Source organism: Fukomys damarensis, unplaced genomic scaffold (genome assembly GCF_012274545.1).
Source record: "Fukomys damarensis isolate Sample0158 unplaced genomic scaffold, DMR_v1.0_HiC HiC_scaffold_9, whole genome shotgun sequence".
NCBI lineage: Eukaryota > Metazoa > Chordata > Mammalia > Rodentia > Bathyergidae > Fukomys > Fukomys damarensis.
Window position 1 is genome coordinate 6575828 of NW_022900921.1, and position 22604 is coordinate 6598431.

The following is a 22604-nucleotide window of genomic DNA, read 5'->3' on the forward strand; positions in this document are numbered from 1 at the left end:
GCACCATGATGCAGAGAGAGCAGCAAACTGTACGTCTGAAAACTAAGTGCCGGACAACAGCTATGTGCAGACCAGCCTTCTCTTTCCTCCTTGGTCTCCCTGTGTGTAAGATAGGTGGTCTGGATTAGCCAATCTCTGAGTCTTTCAGCTTTACTACTCTGCTGAGCAGAAAATCCCAGAGCTCCAATCAGGCTATGTGTTTCTGGTGGTGTTCAGTTGGTTGATTCCAGGTTTACATATACCTTGTATTTACATGAAATTTTCCAGGGGAAAAAACTTTAGTGTGAATCTCACTACTCATATTTATTATTTGTGGTATAAAAATAGATTTAAGGGAAGCAGTGTAGTTAATACCTGAAGCCTGGGGACCCCTGGGTACAAACAGAGGTTTAAGGCAAGAGAAGGCTGGGGAAGAAGTTAGGCCTTGGGAGAAGATGATGAGTTAGGTAATGTTTGACTTCAGCTCCTCTGATTTACACGTTTTGGTGGTGTGTCTCCTTTTTAGAAAACTGCCCATTGCCAGGGTATCATTTTTGAGCCTGAACACCTGAATTCTGTATGATGCATGCATGTTTCATTAGCCTGTGTGGAGAATTAAAGCCTGCATTATTCTTGCTTTCATTGAAGTCGCTATCCTCCTGTTACTATGGATGATGGAGTCCAGTGAGGTGATGGGATCTGGGACAGATTCCTGGCTTCTCGTGTGCAGTGAATAAAGAACCAGACGTAGCAAATGACTGTAAGGAAAAGTCAGCAAAGTTTACGGAGCCACCAGTAGGCTCAGAATGAGCAGACTCATGGCCGGGGCATCAGGGGGAGCGGTCATAAAGGTTGGGCTTCTTTTGAGGCCTTCCAGAGTATGGCTGCCAACATCACTGACAGGTGCCAGATCATATCAGCTGCACCTGTTGTGCATGTCCTTTCCCGTGATCCTCTGTTACACCCGGATGTACGAGGCGCTGCCCCTGTGCATGAACCTGCAGTGAGCTTTCAGGTGAAGAAAGGTTACCGTGGGTTATGCAGGCAGACCTGGTGCACGTGTGTTGTGGTTTAGAATTTTGGAATTTTCAGGGACAGACTTGAAGGTCTTTGCTTTTCTCTTATCTGCCTCTGTGCAATAAAGACAAGGGTTGGGGCTTGGCCCTGTGGCTTGACTCAGGTATAGGCGAGGGGAGGGGAGCAACCTGACCCCTCATTTGTACTGTCTGTGTTTTACCCCAAGAGGCAGCAGGATACACAGATCGAGTGTCTCTCATTCTTACCCTGGATTGCATCAAACACCAGCTCTGTAATTTTCAAACAGTTACTACATTTCTCCGGACCTCAGTTACTAAACTTCTCAAACAGGACACACGGCAGTGATCACTTCATAAGTTTTCATAAGGCTAGAGTGAAAGAATACATTTAAATTATCTCAGGATCCAGTGCATAGTAAGAACCTAGTAGAAAAAAAAAGTTGTTATTCTCATATATTTCAGAGCCAATCTTGGGTGCCACCTTCTCAATTAAAGCAGTTCTTATTACTTTGACCCATAGCGATGTGTTCAGTGTAAGATGATAGCATTTAATATTTTATAGCCTAATTTAGCCCTTGTCCATACACTGTCTTGTAATAGTCCCCAATGGCAAAACTTCCCAATCGTAATAAGGTCCCTGGTGCAAAAGGAGAGGCCTGAGACAAATTAAGTGTGTTGGTCAAAGAGAAGCAGCTAATAAATGGTTCAGTTCGTAGTTCCTGGCTGCAAGGCTGCTTCTACCCCTGCCCTCCCCCATATTTCTCAAAGTACTCTACACCTCCCTAAAACAAATTCTGGTTTTCTCATAGGCAGTGTTAGGAAGAGAGCACTTCTCTAGGAGATGGTCATCGAGGCTTGAGTGCTTCATCCCTAGACTGCTGGACTAGCTTGCCCTGGAGTTACAGTCAGAAGAGTTCCCTTTTGGAGGCTCAGTTTCCCTAGCTATAAAATAAGGCGGAAGTAGTGGCATGTACCAAGCGTCTGAGTTGTGGGGCTGGACAGAACTGTCCCGTCCTGGTGTACGTAACACCGAGTAGGTTCCTGAACTGTAAAGTAACTCTAAAGCTCAGGTTCTTCAGGTAAAATGACAGTGGTGATATGTCCATGAATAGCTATTAGGGTTAAATGAAATAATGTGCAAATCACTCAGCAATAATGTGAGGCCTTTGGCTTGTTTTTTTTTTATCCCTAATAACAATCCATCAGTGTCATCACCATCATCACCACAAAAATAATCATCATTATCTGTTTAGCTTTTGTAGCACAATGGGAAAAAATACAGGCTACAGCATCTGACTGCCTGGATTTAAAAACCAACCCCATTGCTTACTGAGTAAGGACAAGATATTTGGTTCTTCTGAATCTACTTATTCATAGAATGAGAGTTGTACCAATGACTACTTTATAAAGTTGGTGGGATGGTCAGGTATGAGCTACGGTATTTTCTCACATTGCCTAGCATGTGAATACTGTCTGAGTATTTAATAAGAAAAGAACAACTACTCGGCTATAATTTCTGTCATCCTCTAGTTATCCAAAGTTGAAGCTCTGAACAAATTGCTGTGGAGCTTGGTAAAGCCACCTGTGGGTAGGTGTGGAGTAAATATCTTCAGCTATAGCCCACTAGCCATCAGTCTAGAGCCACTGCAGTGACCTTTGAAAGGAAATATCGGGAGTGTGGAAAGCTTCTGGTCTGCTCGCTTAGGACCTGCATCTTGGCTGCGACGCTCTGATTCCTGCAGACCGGCTGGTTAAATGAAGTCCAGCTGAGCTCCTCCTCCCCAGCCTGGTCCTCACAGTTAGCGCACGGAGGGATCACATGTGAGGGGGCTCTGGAGCAGGCGTGACAAAGCCTAAGAGCCTGCAGCCAATAATAACATGTGCTGTTGGTAGATCTCCTAGAGTGCATAGAGGAGACTGGCAACAATGGGCAATAATGACGAATGTCTTTGCAGAAGTACTTCCTAGGAGCTCAAGGAGACCTCAGATTAGACGTGGGCCTCCTCACAGAGCACTCTCTCAGGAAGGGGAGTCTAGGATGGCTGACTGGGTCGGAGAACTTGTACTGCAGCGATGAACCAGAAGCCCCTCTCTTTACAAGCTTTGCAGTAGACTTTGATGTCAGACATATCTGAGTTCAAATCCTAGCTCTACCACTTATCATTTAGCAGCCGGGGAAGGTGATTTGCATCTCTAGGAATTACTTTCTTCATCCATAAATGGGGATGCTATCGGTTGCTTCTCTCTACTTGTCAATGCAGAATTTAAATAAGAGAAAGGTGATATTTATCCATAGGTAGGACACTTGGGAATCACTCGGTAACTGTTGACTGGTGATAATGGTAGGTTTATAGGGATATCCAGTGTTTTTATGTCTCCAAGGCTCAGAGAGACTTTTTATCTGTCATGCATCTTAGCACACAACAAGAAACCCAGACACAAATCCACAGTAGCCTCAATGGTTTCTTGCAACAGCCCAAAGGACAGGGAGGGAAAGACCTGAGTGTTCTTTGTATCCTATTTTCAAAGTTTAGGGACATTCTGAAGATGCTCTGTCCTTCTTTGATGATATGTTAGTTTTTCTAAATACGTCTTTTGCTCTGCATACTGCTTTGGGAGTGAGGAATTTAATAAATTCAGAAAAAGATCATTGAAACAGGAAGTGTTTTTATGATCTTATTGTACCACGTAGTCATGTGACTTGGGGCAGAGGGCATAAAATCTTAGGTGTCCCTCCCTTTTCTCCATGAATCAAACAAGAAACCATGATTGGATTTATTGAAACATCCCTGGGAGGTTTGAATATAGGATTATAAATTTGATTTCTTGTATTTGTTTGCTGAAGGGAACTTTACAGTGAATATGGGAAAGATTGCTTTTTAGGTGTTCTTGTGTTGCCCTGTGTTTTACAAAGTTACAAGCATTTACCAACTGCCACACTACTTTAGACCCCGGGAATAGAATACTAAATAAAACAATCAACGCTGCTTGGCCTCCTGGATTGAATGTAAGTGATGTGTTCATCTTTTCTATAACGTCCCTGAGAGCATCTATAGGAAATGGAATGATGACTTTCTGGGGAGCATGGGGTACGCCAGTTATTTCTTCACATTTTCTGGAGTAACGAGAATTTTAATTTCTAGGGCTGGTTGGTTATCCTTCCTTTGAAGTGGCCACTCCGTAATTCAAACTTAAGCTTTCAGAAACATTCAAAAATTCAATACCAGTGTTTCATGTGAGCATTGCACTTGGAGCCAGCAGATTTGGGTCAGAGTCTTGTCTTTGTTTAGAGGTGCACAACCCTGATCAGCTCACTTTGATTTCTTGCAGTTCTGGTTTTAGATCACTTTCCCTTATGAGGAGACTGATCAAAACAGGTAGACGCAAAAATGCCTTCCATGCTTTTTTATGAAAGTCAAACACTGTCTGCCCTTTGTATCCATCACGCCTCTCTCCATGGTTTTAACCAAGTACGGGATCAAATATATTTGTAAAAAAGGGCGTGGTGGTGTTGCTAATGTGTACTTGTATTTAGTGTGGTGGTGTTTTGTCTGTCTTGACCTTTTTCTTGTCATTGTGCTTTTAAAATGGAGTAAATGACTGTTTATGTAACATTTGCATTGTATTACATATCATTAGTGTGGAGATGATTTCAAGTATGTAGGAGGATGTCTGTATGCTACAATGACTGTGCCTTTTTCTCTAAGGTGATCTAACATTATGCGATAGATTGCTCTAAAACTTAGTGTGGTAAAATGACCATCTGTTCTGCTGATCAATGCTCTGGATGAGGAATTCAGGCACAGCACATCGGGAATGGTATGTGTCTGTCCCCTTCATGCTTGTTCTCTCAGATGGAAGACTTCGAGGCTGGAAGCTAAAAACATCACGTGGTTTGTTCACTCCGTGTCCAGTGGTTGTTGTTGACTGTCAGTTGGAGTTGTTCTCCTTCTAGGCCTCTTGTTTGAGCTAGTTTGGGCTTCTTTATGAATGGCTGCTGCCTTCCCTAGGACATACGTTCCAAATAGAGACAGCGGGAGGAAGATGTACTTAGCCTCAGAATCGCAAAACATCACCGTTACTACCTAGTGTTTATTGTTTAGGGGAATCAGAAGAGAATCAAAGGTTTGGATCCTATAATTTGATAGGGAAAGATAAGGTTGCAGAAGTGCACATGGAATGTGAATTACTGCTATGACTATTCTGGAAAAATGCAGTCTGCCACAGTCAACCCTTCAATCATAATGATTCATATCTCCTCAACATGAGAGCAAAATGCCCTGACCTCTCCCCAGCATCGTCCTACCTCAGTAGTGCCCTCCTCCTGTATGAGGCTCAAGTTTGAGGTTCAGGAGCTCCTTGTGTGAAGCAGATACGGGAGAACATGATTCTTGGGGCATGGTTTCTCAATTTTGCTTATTCGCTACAGGTTCTTTGGTTTAGGAACTGTCATTATATATAATTGTAGGAATGTAATTATCTTCCCCACATACACCCAACATACCGTGATGGGACAAGCAAAGAATGTTAAAGATATTCTCATTTAAAAGTGTAGAGGACACAGGGTACCCTGAGGTATTCTGAAATTCACACACACACTGCCAATTCTTTGATTGGTTCTCAAGACTGCTGCCTGGGAAGGATTCTTGGTGGCTCTTAGCTTTGTCCCCCTAAGTTATCCTTACATTTCCACAAGAAATAGTTGGTGGTTTTTTCCTCTGTAAAAGAGAATATATAACAGAATATGGCATTTCTCTTATAAATGTCACAAATTTCCCATGATTTATTGGGGTAAACTGCGTCAGACAAAAGGTATAAACCAAAGTATAGTAGACACAGTTCCTTATCTAGGCTACAAGACAATAGTGCTCTTGAGATGGTTAGAAATTTCATATGTAACCAGAGAAGATAGATAGGTGGGTTTTGTCTCTATGGGATACCGCTTTACACATTTTTTTGAGATCTCACCGGTAGGTCTCACAGTCAGACCCTTCATTGTACCCATAGGTCATGTTTTCCTGGCAGTACTCAAAATTTGAGCTCTGCACCAGAGCCGTCTGGAGAGGCTGGGTATGAAGAACAGTGTTGTATGCCATCCCAGGAAGCCCTTGCTCATTGATATTCCGTGGTCTTTCCTTTAGCATTTTTCTGTTTTCCTACATCCACGGGGAACTGCTGTAGAAGACTGTAGAACACAGCAGCCTCTCCGGGACTCTGCCTGAAGATCTTCGTGATGCCCATTAACTGGACCTCCACGTAATTTCTCGCTTCCATGTTCTCAAAGGGGATAGTGTTTCTGAATGTTCTGCTTTCTATTTCTCAGTCTGTGGTAGTGATTTTTCCCCCCTCTCGTTAAGCTGTTCCTTCCACTCACCTTAAGAGCCATCATGGTTCCACTGAAACTACATAAATCCCCTTGGGTTTTCTCTACCACTCTCTTCCCCTCATTCCCAGACTTCAAGTCCCAGATGTGTTCCCTCTGGTTGTAGGAAGTGTGGTTACAGCAGCACCCTATTCTCGGGTGTGAAGCGTATTCTAGTCCTTTATGTTGCATGACAAATGACTCTCCAACTCAGGGAATAAAATTACTATTCACTGTGCTTCAGGATCCTGAGTCAGGAATTGAGAGTGCATATAGGAAATGGCTGGTTTCTCCTCTGAGGCCTGGGTCCTAGCTAGAGGAGTAATTCCGAGGGCTGGAATCATCTGGAATCTTCACTCTTTTGTACAATGGTAGATGGAGGCTGTAGGCTGGGACCTCGATTGCTGTCCACGTGAGTCTCACCATGCAATCATTTCATCTGGCCATGTTGGCGCATCGTTGTGAGCTACATTGGCTCACTTTGGAGAAGTTTCCTTGTACAGTCAGCTGGCTCCCTTACTTTTAGCCCTGCATTGAGGAATTCATGCAACACTACTTCATTCTAGTTTCTTATTAGGGTTGAAAATTCATAATCTTCCCTGGTACAAGGGACAAGGAAATGTACCACAGTTATTAATGGGGACTTTCACAGTTTGGTATATACAGTGGAGCTAAAATAAACCGTTGTGGCCTTTCTTTGAAATAACAATCTGCCACTGTGCCTTCTATTAAAATTCGTTAAACCTCCATGATTGTTCAGGAGTAAAAAGATAAATGCATATTGCAAAAAATGAAAATGAGACTAAAAGATAGTGTAAAAATTAAATCCCGTCAGCTTATTTCTAATAACAGGTATTCGCTACTCTTTATTAAATAGGGACTACATTTCATTGTTATCAGTTTTATTGTCATCTTTCAAAAAGGTTCTATGCATTTATCAACACTGGCATATAATGCTATCACGTTCGATTGAGTCTCTATATATTTAAGTTCTAAAATACTTTTTCATGTATCCACACGGCTAAGGTTAGAAATCAAACTTTGTAGAGCTTTTCTCCTGAAAGGTTTATGGGTCTTTTTTTGCCCCACACATTCTTTCTAAGTGTGTTTAGCTTAAGCTAAAATCTGTCTGTATTTCTGCCTGCATTCTGATGACCATACGAGGCCAAGCAGAGCCTGACTTTGGTACAGTGGCCATGTAAGAGGAGAACTGTTGGCCCCTGATGGATTTGACAGCTAAGAGTAGGTTTTGTTTTATTTTCTCGTATTTTATATTCCTAAGAATTTTTATATTCCTACGGCAGGGAAAAAAAATCAACGTTGGAATATTTGCCTTTTTGCTTTTAAATAACAATCCTAGGAAACCCCAGCATTTAATAACTAGAGAATGAAGGGGAGATGTGTTTTGAGTTTCTGATATAAGTTACATAGTAGGCAAGAACACAAATTAGGATAGGATGTTGGAGACTTTGTCTGGCCTTGATCATCTTATGGGAAAGTTTCATGATTTTTGTGACCTTGGGTGTGTCTCTTCCACTCTCCATTTATCCAATGTATGCTACAAAGAGATTGAATTTATACTTTGCTACTGAAAGTATGGCTATCAAACAGCAGCACTGTCCATATCATGTAGAAGTTTGCTAGAATCTCAGGGTCCCTCTGTTTCTACTGTTTCAGATGGCAAAGGATTAAATACAGTTTAAGAAAACCCTTAGCTGGTTCACACTGAAGTTTGAAGAACGCTGAACTAAAGAATTTTAAAGTTCTCTTTCTAGAACAAAAGTGAGTTAAAGTAAGCAAATAAGAAAAACAAAACAGTGATAATAATATTTTATGGATTTTCATAAGTACAACTTGTATTTTTGATAAGGGTTGCAATGTTCCTCATTAATAAATATATATATTTTTTTACTTGTTGAAAATTAAGGTGGCAAAATACCATGGAAGATAACTGTTGTCTATTGTATTTAGTGATTTTGCAACCTTTGGTGTAGTTTTCAGCCATATTCTTTCCTGATTCCCTGACTCTTCCCATTAATTAACTGATTCTACAAGTTATTATCAGGAAATTTTATTAGAAACAAGATGCCAAAGTAAAAGGACCTACCGAAGAGGATGAAATTGCTGAAACTTTCAATAATAATGGGTGGTATGTCAGTCTGTATTTACTAGAGATACAGATTTAATGCAACATATACACATATATAAGAATTGACAAGATTGGCTTGCAGTGGCCCACAGAGTCACTCGTGGAAGAGTACAAACAGTCCGTCTGCACCCTGGAAATCCGAAGGGTGCAGTCGCAGGCCTGGGGCTTGGTGTTGCATCCTGTGTAAGTCTGTATCAGAGGGCCAGAGGATCGGTGACAGAAGCCAGGAGACTATGCCCGAGGTAAAGGTACAGATGAGCTCCCCAGAAGAAAGAGAAGGGAACCTTCTTTGTTTCCCTACTATTCTGGCCATAGTTCTCCCTAGCGTGGGTCTCCCACACCCAGAACGATACTGAGCTGATTTAGTTGGGTGTTTCTGTTTCAAATTGACAGTCAATTAACTATCACAGGTGCCCTCAGTACTACAGAAAGAGCCCCCAGTACTACAGAAATAAAACCTAGTAAAATAAGTGCTGTGGCAAATAATTTAGCACATGATAATAAATAAAGGACAGTGAATTGCTACTTTATTTCTCTTTTAAAACATTTCTTCCTCCCTTGGTATAGCTCAGTAATTGACTCTAATAGGGGTGTGGTACTCATCAATTTATTTATTTTTTAATATTTCTAATTAATTGTTGTCTGTTAGGTTTAGGAAATACGCTGTGAAAAAAAGAACAATAGCTTCATTTAATTATTTTAATAGCTTTCCTGAGTTATAACTTATTATATAATGCTTAAGTTTAAATTCTGTGAGTTCTGTACCTTTTAGAAATTTTACTGATATCTGAGCATTGCGAGTTGATTCTAGAAGACTAGCATCTTGTCAAAAAAATTCCGTCCTATTCAGTTGTCGCTCCTTACCTCCAGCTCCTCCTTTTCCAACCCTAAGCAGCTGTTGATCTGCTTTTGATCTACAAATGCTGCTCTAATGTGCACATTTCAGATGGGTGGAGTCATATATATGGTCTTTGGTGATGAATTTATGTTACTTAGCTGTATGTTTTTCTTTTTATTTATTTATTATCATTTTTTTGGGGGGGGTACCAGGGATCTAACTTGGGTCCTTGTGCTTGTGAGGCAGGTGGCAGCACCACTGAGCTAAATCCCCTAGCTAGCAGTATATTTTTAAAGTGCATGCATGTTACCTGTTTCATGTTTCATTTTTATGACCAAATAATACTCCCTTGTATGGATATAGCACATTTTGTTTGTCAGCTCACTTGGGTTGTTTTCAGTTTTGGGGTATCGTAAATAGGACCACTATAAACATTCCTATACACATTTCTGCATGAACAGGTGTGTTCATTTCCTTTGGTTATATGAATAAGTGGAATTTTTAGCTCCTGGTAATTTTATGTTTGATTATTGGAATGTCCATTGTGGAAAACACTGTAGTAGTTTCTGGTCAGTAGGTATGAACCCACTTTGTGACGCAGAAGTTCTATCCCTAAATATTTACCCAAGAGAAATGAAAGTGTACCCAGAATGATGTGAACAAGAATATTTATAGAGCAGCACTTTACTAAGACCCGAAAGCTTACTGATGTTAGCCACAGGTTTATTAACAGCGCATGGGGAAATAAATGGCAGCCTAGTGATACAATAGAAGGCTCCTAGGCTCCATGAAAGCAGCGCATAACTGATCATATGGAAAGATATAGATGAATCTCAAAAAATTGTGTTAATCGAACTGGCAATAAGCAAATGAGAAGAGACTTTATGATTTGTAGTGACAGCAGTCGGAGCTAGAGTTGTCCTTGATGCATGGACTGACTGGAAAGGAGAATGTGGAAATTTTGACAGCGATGGTGAACCTTTTAGAGCTTTTAATGATAACAGCCTGCTGTGGCACCTGTGCCCAGGGTTGCCCCTGCCCCGTAGAGTGGGGGGTACATCTTGTATCCTGAGTGCTGGTAGGGATGCATAGTTTTGCTAAAGACATATGACTGTACGCTGAAGGTCTGTGAGCTGAACTTCCAAATCTTACCTCAAAGAGACAAATTTAAATTTACCCTTGGAGATGTATTAGTTGGTGCACTTGGCAATATAACTTGTCTCCCTGTGCCTCGGGGTCTTTATCTCTCTACAGCGTGTTATAGCCTTTAAAGAAAGCAATGTATGTCAAATGTTTGATTATTTTTGGCACATTCTAGGCACTAAGACAGTGTGTCACATCATTAATGAAACTAAATTTCCCACTCAGTAAATATTTGCTCTAGTGAAATAAAAATCATGACTAGTTTTGTATGTTCTCTTCTTTGCTACTTTAGGACGTGCTTGAACCTATGAAGTTAGTCCCTGATAACTTCCTGAGAGTTGGTTATGCTGGCTACCAAGTTCTGATAGGATCCAACCCTTTCTAATTTCTTTCTCCTTTAGTTTCCTTGTGTTGTTTCTCCTGCCTATTTGTATATTACAGTCATCGAGTGAGATTTTTAAACCACACTGATGGTTGTGTTGTGCCTGAGAGCTGCTAAGGACATTTGAATTGTAGTAGGAGGCCTAGATACTGATATTTCAAAGTGATCCCCAGGTATTTGAATGTGGAGTTAGAGTTTAAAATCACTGAATGTGGTGATCCTTGAAGACCTTTCCAGCTCAAAAACAGTATATAAGAAGAATACATTTGGTTAAACCATATCTTGTTACTGTTGTTGCATTGATGATAATGTTGAATTTCACTTTCATAGGCAATACACAGAGTTTTCAACTGAATACCACCACTGGACTTTCTATCGCTTCATTCTTGGGCACTTTGCTTGTTTTCCTCGTCTGCCTGGGCCTTTAAGGAATTAACTTTCTTATTTGTGGTCTTTGGTTCTGCGTGGGTTCAGTACTGCAGCACATATAAAGGCAAGCTTCTCTCTCTCTCCTCCTCTCCCTCTCCCTGTCCATCTCCCTCTGCGTCTGTCTCTGCTATTGTGATTTTACTGTCTTCTTCTATGAATGGAAGCTATGATCTTAATCATCTGCAAAGATAAACAAGTGCGAAACGGAATTTCGAATACAGTCCTTGGCTGGGTTGTAGAGTTAGCTACAAAATCATTCCATGCAGCTAGTGTATCTTTTGCTGTATCAGCAAAGCAAAGGAAGTTGGATATAAATCCTTCTGAAAATGCAAAGACTTATTCATTGTTTACATCTGGGAATGGTGGAAGAGATGAAAAACAGTTTCATTCTTTTCTTTTCATGTATAATGCACTCAGCTGGGTGAGGGTGGTAAGTCACTAGCTGTATCCATCATGCTATCAGGTGGGCCAATTTTTATAGGGTAAGTGACTTAGAATTAATTCATAAAGAGGAAGGGAGGGGAGAGTAGGATTACTTCTGAGTCCCCTTTCAGCTGCAAGGAGCTGGTTAATGCTCCCTACCAGTGGAAGATGATTTGCTATTGTCCCGGCTTGCGAATAGCTGACAGTACAATCTGTCACTCAGAAGTCTGTAAGGATGGACTTTTTTTTGATCCTACATGGGCAAAAATGAAATGAGTAAATCCTGTGATGATTGGAGTAGGTGCTGTCTCGTCCTGGCCACTGTGGCCCGTTCATTCATGTGATACAGTCTGATCCTTAATTTTGAGCAGAAATGTTATGGCTGGTTATAAGGAAAACCTAATTCCTCTTCCTAACCCAAGTTAGGGGCTTAGCAAATGATCCTATGAAATATTTTGCTCAGTGCTTAATAAAGATGGATGTCCAATTTGGTTCAATGTAGGATTTAGTGCTTCCTGCCGCCTTGAACCCCCAGTGGCACATGCACAGCTGTTCCATCAACTTTCTATCTCTGGTGATGCATTAGATCTAAGCACTTCCATTGGCCTTTATAGTAACAAAAAATTTAAAAAGCCTCCTGATGGAAAAATCATGTATGCACCATTGGTAATTCAAGCCACGCGAGAGACATGAATTACGGCCCCTATCGTGAACTTGTTAAAGCCTCTTCCAACTAATATTAGGCATACTGTGGAGAGACTGATTCAGCCTGCTTTGTCTTGAACAGCTCTGATATTAGTGGCATGCACAACTTCGTAGCCATCACTTTTTATTTTTGGACCAGTGTTGGAACTTTAAGCTATCATTTGTACACTGGTCTTCCTAGCCACATAAAAGAGTAGAACCCTTTTGCATTATGACAAGCCTCTTAAGTATTTGGTAAAGCACAACAACTGTGTCTAAGGTGTTTTTGCTCGAATAAATAGTCTTAAAATCCTAACTGAATGTGCTGCATTCACTTTCTCCAAAACTCTCTCGGAATATTTTATGGAGGTTAGGAATTGTTTTTCAGTGTGCAGTCTGATCATCAAGAGGAGAGATTTTGATCTACTTATTTGTGCATGCCATCCTTTAGTACTCCCTTAAACCCTTCTTAAAGCAAGACAGGGAATAAAGATATGCCTGTTGTTCTATTTATTAATCGAGTCTTAGACTACTTTAGTGTCTCTGTTCTGTTCTTTTCTTTTTCTTTTTTTTTTGGTAGCCTCATTTTTCCTGTTCAGTGAACTCAGTCTCCATGGCTGGTTAATTCTGTCCTTGAGTGTGTGATTCAGATGAAGCCAGGCTGAATGCCAAGACATTCTGTGGCCACAGCCAGCAGCCTTCCTCCCTGCCAGTTGCCAGCCCACACACCCTTGGTCACGAGAGGCTCAGAAATATTTTGTTTATCCCATCCCCCAAAGGGGAGTTGGAGGTCACATTAAAAGTAAGCGTGTGTTAGCTTAGGATAATAGTTCTGGATATTCTGATAACGGCGGGGTGACCTTGGATAAATTCTGCAACAGAGCTGCTGGATGTTCTTAGGAAGGTTAAACGAATGCAGAGCCCCTTCCCATACCAGTGTTCATCATTATACATCATTGTCTTTTAGGAAGGTGAGCACGTTATTACACGGTCGATCTGGTTAGAGCAAACAAAACCATTGAGTTTTAAGTGTTGGAATTTCAACTGCCCTGTTCTTAAGTATTGAATTTTTCTGAGTATGGAAAAATCATATTACTGTCACACAGCTTTTGGAAATGCATTTAGAACCCCACTGTATTATAGCCCAAAGAGGAGCTTCACTGTTGATTGAATTATGTTATTTTTGGTAACAGATGTGGGGATGGGTGGACTGGAGAAATAAAGACGGCAGTTGAGAACTCATACTCTAATTTAGAAAAGAGTACTATAAAATTACAAGATATCTAGCAGTTCTAGCCACTGAGGGTTGTGCCAGGAGTTACACGTGTCCCAAACCCATGAAGACTCTGCCATGCTAGTGACAGTATCTCGAAGTGCTTTGCTTCACGCCTGCCAGATCTGGACTTGGTCACGTGGGTGGGTAGTGACTGCACATCCTCTCGAACCTGGGTTAGGACTGCAGGACACATTTTTTCTGCTCTCCTATATTTATGTCATCTGTTTATTATAGCCCTCCTTGACAAGTTCAGATCAAGTAGAAAAGTACTTCTCCAGAGTGCACTCTGTAGATTCTCTCTTATAGAGAGAGTCACTACTTAGTGTATGTGTGACTTAAGAAAGAAATCTCATTTTGGCAATAATACTCTAGACCTAGAGCACCTGAGTTCAAAGGGCAGCTATGTCACTACCTCAGCATAAGATTTAGTTATACTGTGTCTCAGTGTCTTCATCTATAAAATGAGAGTAACACTACTACGGGCATGTTCCAATTGTATGAGATTATGTAAAGGAGTTGAAACATTTTCTACACACAACTAGTTCTTACTAAATGGTAGCTCTTAAGCCACCTCCATTTTTCTTTCTGTTATGCCATATTGTCTTCAGATATGCAATAACAAGATTATTTAGTAATGACTCAAAATGGGGGTAGGAGTCTTACGAGTGACACCCTTGATAGTTACACATGTTTCAGTTGTGTCTTTGTTTGTGTCTCACTTTATTCGTGTACGCATTTGGAAGGAATGGATTTAGAAAGGTAGTTGCTTATGTTTTTATATCTTTCTCCTTCAGTTAGCATTTGAATAGGATCACTGGGTAAATGCGTCACTAAAATATCCTTCCCCAAATAGGCACCGAGCTGGGTAATGATAGTTTTCACCCATTAACCTGAATTTCTTCCTTCTTCAGTTCTATTTACAAAAGTTCTGGACAGAAAGCTTGTCAGTTGTTTTAGCAAGCTGGAGCCGGTTATGCTGACCTTTCTGTTGGCATTTGGTTGGATCTTTCTGTCTTTCTGATTCATTCTCTCTTGGTCCTGTACTCTCTGTCCCTCTGTCTTCAGAGAATTTGTGTGCCCTGGTTTCAGACAGCTTGGCTGATCTGCCGCTGTTACTCTGGTGCATGACAGGAAAGGGATAGAGGGAAAGTGTGTGTGTGTGTGTGTGTGTGTGTGTGTGCGCGTGTGTATATGTGTTGTGATTTGTGGGAGAATACTTGTGTGGGGGGGAAGCTGTACACGTAATGTGTGGAGGGTGAGGAACTGTGTATCCATAGTGTCCAAGGGGGAGAAATGCAGAACTTCGTGTGTTTGCCTCTGTATTTGTGTGTATGTGTACCTAGCGAGTTTAATGAGTAACTACTCAAGATGAAGTTTTCTTTAAATTCAGCTTGTTCGGGGTGATCCAAAGTTTTCTTTTCCTTTCTGCTTGGTTAGTCAGCTTTCTATTATAGATGCAATACTAGAGAAAAACAAGTTAAAAAGCAGGACTTCTTCTGGTTCAGAGTTTCTGAGGTTGCAATCCACGGTCAGACCTGTGGTGAGGCAGGACGCCGTGATGTGGAGCATGTGGCCGAGCAGGCTGCTCCTTCATGACATCACACAGCCAAGGCAGAAGGAGCAGGAGGAAGGGATCAGGGACAGAAATGTACCCTTGAAGGCCACGCCCTGGGACCCTACTTCCTTCAGTAGTGCCCTTTTTCCAAGCATCACCAGCTGGGGAACAGGCCTTCATTGCATGGCCTCTGGGAAACTTTGCAGATCCAAACCGTGCCACTCTCCTCTGCTCGTTCTTCTCTGTTACCTTTCTTTCCTTATCTCCATCACTCTGACTCTCATATTGTAGGAAGACTGGACAACCTATAGTTTACCTCTTTCTCTGAGAGCTAGAGACCCCTGTGTTTACCTGGTGAAGGCATCAAAAAATGACTCTACCTAGTCTGCCAGTGGCTCTCTGCAAGGCAGTTCAGCTCTAACCAGAACTTGTATCACTCAGGGCTTTCTTGCATAATACTTTGACACTTGACTTTCAACACTTTGCTGCTACTCCTTTGTCATGCTCTGCCAGCTCCAGCAAGGCAGGGCAGATAGCACAGTTATACCTTCTAGAAGAGTGAGGAATTCATGGACTGTCACACATTTTAGGGTCAAATTAGATCCTAGAGCTCTTTACACCAGTCTTTTCTGTCATTGTTGAAAAACAAAGGGAAATATTTGGTAAGACATATTGGAAAGGTCTATAATAAAATACTTCTAGAATATTCATAGACCTCAGAGTAGATCTGCTGATTGATTTTTTTTTTTTTTTTCTGGTACCGGGGATCAAACTCTGGTCTTTGCGCTTGTGAGGCGGGCAGCGGAACCACTGAGCTAAATGCCCAGCCCACCTCATTGACTACTGGTACAGGGCTCCTTTCCTTTTGAAGTGTCATCCCTAAATTTTTGGTAAAGGATTCTCCCTTGCCTCATATTTAGTACCCATGTTGACAAGTGCCCTGGCAAAAAGAATGTTAATATTAATAATCATGGCAGGTCAAACAAAATCTGTCAGTATCATTGAATAGTCATATTTTCTGTGCCCCTTATGCTCTGTTTACAGTTCTAGTAATTATCTCAGAGCCTAGAGAAGTAATGTCTGAGTTTTTTAATAACAATTATGAATATGAAATTTTATAAGGTACCATTTACATAATACAGATAAGGAAATTAATTATAAACCTTGAGGAGGAGAGGGTTCTGGCCTGTCAGTTAAGTCTGAGGTGACAGCGTAAGCACTGAGGAAGCTTTTCTTTTCTTTGAGTGAAGGTTTTGACCTACCAGGTTTCGGAGGAAGGAAGACTATACCTTGGGGATCGACTAGATGTGGGCCTAAATATAGTTGCTTTCCATTTGACTCCCAGCCTAAGTAGAAAGCGAGTGCATGGTACATATAAAACCCTTTGCATGTCACACATCTTTTCCTTTATGTTTTCCGTCCTACGATTCATAACCACATGAAGGAAGGTCAGCTTTTATTGATAAAGTTCCCAAAGAAGTGTATACCTCTGAAAATGTCGTTTCACGTCACAAACAGTGCCCCTGTCGTGGCAGGTCTTCTCGATCTATCAGGTCACAGAAGTGCTCTCAAGTGTGATACCTATAACGTGAATATACACACTCTGTACTTTTTGGGTGAGGTTAGATTTTACAGTGAATAAAGTGAGATCAGGCACTGGGCACTTGAATTTGTCTCAATTCACACACAGTTCTCTGCAGTGCACACTGGTCCCTATGAATTGAGTCATGGCAGTAGGGCCTAGGCATGATATCAAATTCTTGCAGTTAGGCTTACGCTAGGAAAACTTGAATAATCTTGTCTTTGACTAGGTAGACTAACAAGGAAAAAATGAGACTGGGAGAGAAGAAGAAGGAAGAGGAAGAGGAGGAGAAGGGGGAGGAGGAGGAGGAGGAGGGAAGAGGAGGGAAGAGGGAGGAAGGAGGAAGGAGGAAGGAGAAGAGCAGTAATGCAAGGAGAATGAGTCCCTTCAGTTGCTTTCTATCCCTTACCCAGTCTTGGAAGCCCTGTTGTATTACTGTATTTGGTTTCTATGAAATGCCTATGGATCTTTGAAGTAAGGTTTTAAACAATTGTTTTCGCTCAAGGTCGATTTAGGCCATGTTCACTAGTAATAAAGAGTCTCAAAACAAAGATTTCCCCTAAGTCACAAAACCAGTGAGTAGCACACAGGAAGGGGACCCACAGAGCACCTCACTACTCTTCTGTAGCTCTTTCCACAGCTCTGGTGCTGCCTCTCCTCTTCCTGGAGCCCTCCCAGGTGCAGGACCCATCCACCTTACCATGGCTGGGGGGTGCCGGGGAGGCAATTCAAGGCCCTCAGATCTCAGAATTTGAGATGAGAGCATTCTGCTTGGCTCCAGCACGTGCAGATGTACTCTGTCAGGATGCTCCTTGACTCATTAAAATTCTACAAGAGGGGAATGGAGCCAGCTGCCATTCTCCTTGTTCATCACCCTTCCTGGTGTCAGTTGCACCTCAGTGCATTTGGCAACGTTCTTGACGTGAGTGACATTAGCCAGGGCACAAATCAGGTAGCATCTGCTGAGGAGTGGGGGGAAAAATCACACCACATTTATAAAAGGGAAACAAAATCAGGGCGACACCCAGCTTTTCTTTCTGACGGTCTGTGTTCTGGAGTTTGTGTTTAGTATATATATGATGGCTCTGTTTTTTAGTGTCTCCAATTTACCTGTTGCCAAGCCTCTCTTAACCTTTAATGCAGAGGAAACTCTTGACACTGGATGAAGAGAACAGGATGGAAATCACAACTAGGGCACTCAGATCAACATGGCCCAAGATGACCACACTTTACAGCTGTTATCCTGGCGTAGAGTTTAGTGAAACCTTTCTCTTCCAGGTCTGTCCCCATTTTGGAGATAAAAAATTCTATCATGCTGCCGATCGTTTGCATTTGGTGGATCTTCTGCCCGTAGTTTTTACTTAGCACCTATTGTGTATACTCAAAGGCCAAGGGCGTGGTTTGTGTACACAAATTTCTCAGTCTCTGCTTTTCATAAGCTTCCAGTTTTGGGTTATGACAAGAGCAATCTAGAACTGTGAGTACAGGAGAAGCAGTCGTCCCAGTGGTGGGACCAGAAACACGTAGGCCAACTGGTTTATATTCCTTGTGAAAACAGTGTATGCATTGGTCAAGGAGATTATTTCTGGAAGCAGTACTGTTTGTTAGTACTGTGTCTATGAGAAAATTCCTTCATCTTCCCAAGCCACTGTTTTCTTAGCTATACAGGCAGACGATAACAGTTATCTTTCTTCTTGTTAGGATTTCTGTGGGGGTTCGTTGTTATGGGTCTTCACACTGTGTAGAAGGTGGTTAACATAGAGCCTAGTGGAAACGAAAAGGTGTGATCAAAATATATATGAATATTTAAATTTTAAAACAATATTACAATAGAACGCACATTGCCATTAAGCCCCCTCAAAATACTCCCCCTCCCTTTGAACACAGTCTTCCTGTCTGGAAGTCTGCTTTGTGTCTTTTGAGGCATGGTAAAAATTATGGTAAATATTGCTGCTGAGTGCCATTCATTGAAAAGGAAGGCTCCTAAAAACATTGTGGTCTGTCCTTGTCCGCTGGATCTGGCACTGCGCAACTTCTGGCTTTTCTCCAAAGCCAAAATGACCGCAGAAGTAAACATTTTGAATCAGTGTAGACCATTAGCTAAAGACACGCAAGAAAGAGTTACAGGATTGCTTCAGGAAGTTGTCGGGAGCAATAGGTTAAATGTGTTTGAGGCAAAGGTATTTTGAGTATGATTAAAGGCCATGTCTTTTGTTGTAATAATTTTTAAAACATTTAAACATTCACAACATTTTTTTTTATCACACTTCATAAGTACTCCTCAAAGAAGAGCTCTGAAGGAATCAGTTGCAATAGATCTTTTTGGGATTGGAACTCCTTGGAATAAACCCTACTCGCTGTCATCCAAACTTTGGGATGTGTTAGATCGGGCTCATGATAGAACCCCACTCTTGGAAGGGCCAGGATTACTACGAACCCCCAATTCCCAACCACACCCTGCTAGATGGTTAGGAGGTAAACAACATTCCTTGGAATCATTCATCACATTTGTTCTCGACATTTTCAAATAGAGTTGTGACAGCAAGCAAACTGTGTGCAGTAGGCCCCGGAGAACAGATGGCATCAGAAAAATCTAGCATGTGATAGAAAAACATGTATGGTGCTGTCTAGCCTAGGGAGGGGCAGGAACATTGTGTGCTCAGTATCTCCTCCTCCCAGTGCAAGGGGAGAAGGACAAAAGTTAGAGTGGTGCAGCAACAGCACCTCCTTGGTGGACACGTCTACAGTGATGCTTCTCTGGAATTCTTTCCCTCGACCTCAAAAATGCTGCGTTTTGTTAAATGCTGTCTGAACGTGTGTTTCTTGGGGGTATACTAGGAATTCTTTTCATACATTGGTTGAAAAATCTTCAGGTTTGGTCAAAGAACATGGACACCTCAAAAAAAACAAAACAAAAGAAAAAAAGCCACATATTTATTCAAACTCCCATTCTGTGTCAGTAACATTAAATGTCTTGAACCTCATATTGCAGTTCACAGATAAAACCCGGTAAGAGCAGGATCCCATGAAGGGCTCACAGTTGCATGCTGACATAGGTGTTATGATCATCTCCTCTATGCCTGTAAGGAAACTGGTTTAAAGGAGCCTGGTAGTCATCTACCACGAGGAAAGGTGGCCTTTCACCTAGGAAGGTGTGGGTCTACATTATGTGCTCTCTACCATTATGTTGTATGCACTGATTAACATTCTCCAAAGACAGTAAATCATAGAATTAAATAAGTAAAGCATATGTGATGGTCATTGTCTTGAATGATGCAACGATGTTTATTGGCAGGAGAATTTAAAAGGAAGGGAATTGAAGCACATCATATATATATATTCCATTTCCCTACAGTGAATGTAATCATTATGTACTGTAAACATGGACTAATAAAGGTTAAAAAACAAACAATAACACAGTATTGTACAGGAGGGGCACATTCTTGGAATATCTGTTGTTTCCCTTCCAGAAAGTGTTACAAGAATTTAGTGATGTCAAAAGGCTAGAAAGGTTTTCCTGATTCTGAATGTTAGTCTAACTGGAAGAAAGAGTGTGGGCTGCACTGAGTAACCCTGGACCCTTCTGTGTTTTTTCCTCTTTTTGTATGACTGTATGCTTGGGACCCAGACTTGTGGACAACACAAAGATGAAGAAAACAGGGACAGTATCTGTCCTAACAGATTATCATTTTGCTTTTCCCTAAGGGAAAAAAAAATCAAAAAATCTTGCCCTGTGCAGCAGAATCTATTCATTCACATTCATCCTTATTGAAAATTTCCTGGTTTGTATGAACCTCTAAATACATTCATATACTGACCTGCCATAAAGCCACACAAACATCAGTAATGCAGTGTTTGATGGCTGATTGTCTTGATGCAGAAAGAAAAGAGGGGCATAGCTTTACTGAGTTACTGTTACGTTTCTTCGACCTTATTTAGTAATTTAGAAAATGACCCTCTGCCCTTTCATCTCTGCAGGCAAGCCTGATACACAGTCATTTTTCCCATGAAGATGCATCTGACCCAGCGTTGGAAAGCACCCAGAATCAGAAGCCTCTGCAGAGCTGGTTTTGAAGGATACACTGTCTCCTTTTCCTGACTATGTGAGTGAGACTCCTCATTTTCTGTTAAGTGGGAATGCCATTCTGAGTTCTGTCTATCTTGCTAGGATCCAGTGACAGGGATGCGACGATTCCCTATGGATTTAATTAAGTGTTTCAAGTCAAGCATGGCTTCAATCTGAGTCGCTGAGCTGATATATAGGAAATTTCCTATTTCAGACTGTGTGCTTCTACATCTTAGATGAGTTTTTATGGGTTGTATGGAGCCACAAGATGGTGATGAGTTATCATCTGAACTCAGAATTCCTCTGTAAAAGAATGCCCCCTTTCATACAGTTTTTGATGAATAACCAAGCAGAAACACATGCATAGTCATGGGTTCGGGCAGGAGCAGTCTGTGGGATAAAATGAGGATATACTCAAACGTGTGTCCCACCTCACAGCTCAGGAGAGGTGTCCACTGCCCTGAGCACTGAGCCCCCAAGCCAGCCTCCACATTACAGCGTATGCTCAGCAGGGCGCCGTACCCTTGTCAACCGGGAGCATCAGTGCGGCAGTTGGAGTGGAAGGAACAGGCTTTGTCTGTTAGGAAGCCTGCAGAGCTTGGTTGCTAGGCAACCCAGTCTGGAGGCAGCAACCAGTGCTACCAGGAGGGAGTGGGGTGGGGGAAGTGTCTGGGAAAGGGGAGACTCTTTCAGCATCAGCTGAGGCAGGAGAGAAAAAAGCAATTGTACTGTCTACCACCTCGGTGAGGCAGCAGGGCTTATGTGGAATGAAGTTGTACATTTTAGCACCAAGGTGCTAGGTGCCAGAACTCACAGACAACTGAACCCTCATCTGGAAAATTGTATGACCTTGAGCGTGCTGTTTTCTCCAGCCTCAGTTCTATGCTACTCACAGAAATCCAAGAAGGAGTACAAGCAATCAGAGAGCCAGGACACCTGGCACAAGCAACACAAACGCATCCCCTTAGATCAGAGAGGCACTGCGTCTGATATTTTCGCGTACTGTATCATCGTGAAGAAATAGAAAAGAATGTCTCATGAAGAACCCCAGAGTTAATGGTTTTGAGGGTTCCTTAAACCTAATTTTCTAATCGTAAATACACTTAAATATTTATACCACCACGAACAGACAAAATACAGGTATGGAGAAAGTTATTCTTTGTATGGTACAGCTTTCTGTAGCTCTACCATCCCCAGCTATATTCCCCATTAGTGTCCTAGCACATCTGAAAGATGCTTTCGGGAGATTAAGGCATAGACTTCTCTTCTGCCAACTGGAAGCATTGATGTATCGAGTAATTATTCCCTAATTCTCCCCTGAAGCCCAATAGTCACTTTGAACTCTAAGGAACAAGACTTCTTAGTGATATTTGCTGTGGGCTGACATGGAGGGTTATTTGGCCGAGGTTGGCACTTGGAGGCCTGTGAAAATTGAGACATTGAGAGATGCCAAGATTTGCATATCTGTAGGTAGAAATTTGATGCAGGACTTTTTCCACTTGTTTTAGCTATAAACCTTGGTGATGTTACCTGAATTCTTCGATGTATGGTATAGTTATAAGTGCATGGGAACCACGACAGCATTTACATAAAAGAGCTGCTGTGAGCTCTAAGTGAAATAATACAGAGGGTCCACCTAGCATGGGGCCTGGCATATGTAGAGCATCGAATAGCTGCTAGTGAATCAGGGTAGGCCTGT

The 22604-nt window shown here is 41.7% G+C and overlaps 1 long non-coding RNA gene across 1 annotated transcript in view; it reads left to right on the forward strand.

Annotated features, from left to right (window-relative positions):
- The window catches only part of LOC117285369, a 118900-nt gene that overhangs the window by 78145 nt on the left and 18151 nt on the right, over positions 1-22604 (forward strand). Inside the window, exon 2 of the long non-coding RNA XR_004516374.1 lies at positions 20818-20942. This is a non-coding gene — a long non-coding RNA (uncharacterized LOC117285369). The remainder of the gene's footprint in view (positions 1-20817; positions 20943-22604) is intronic.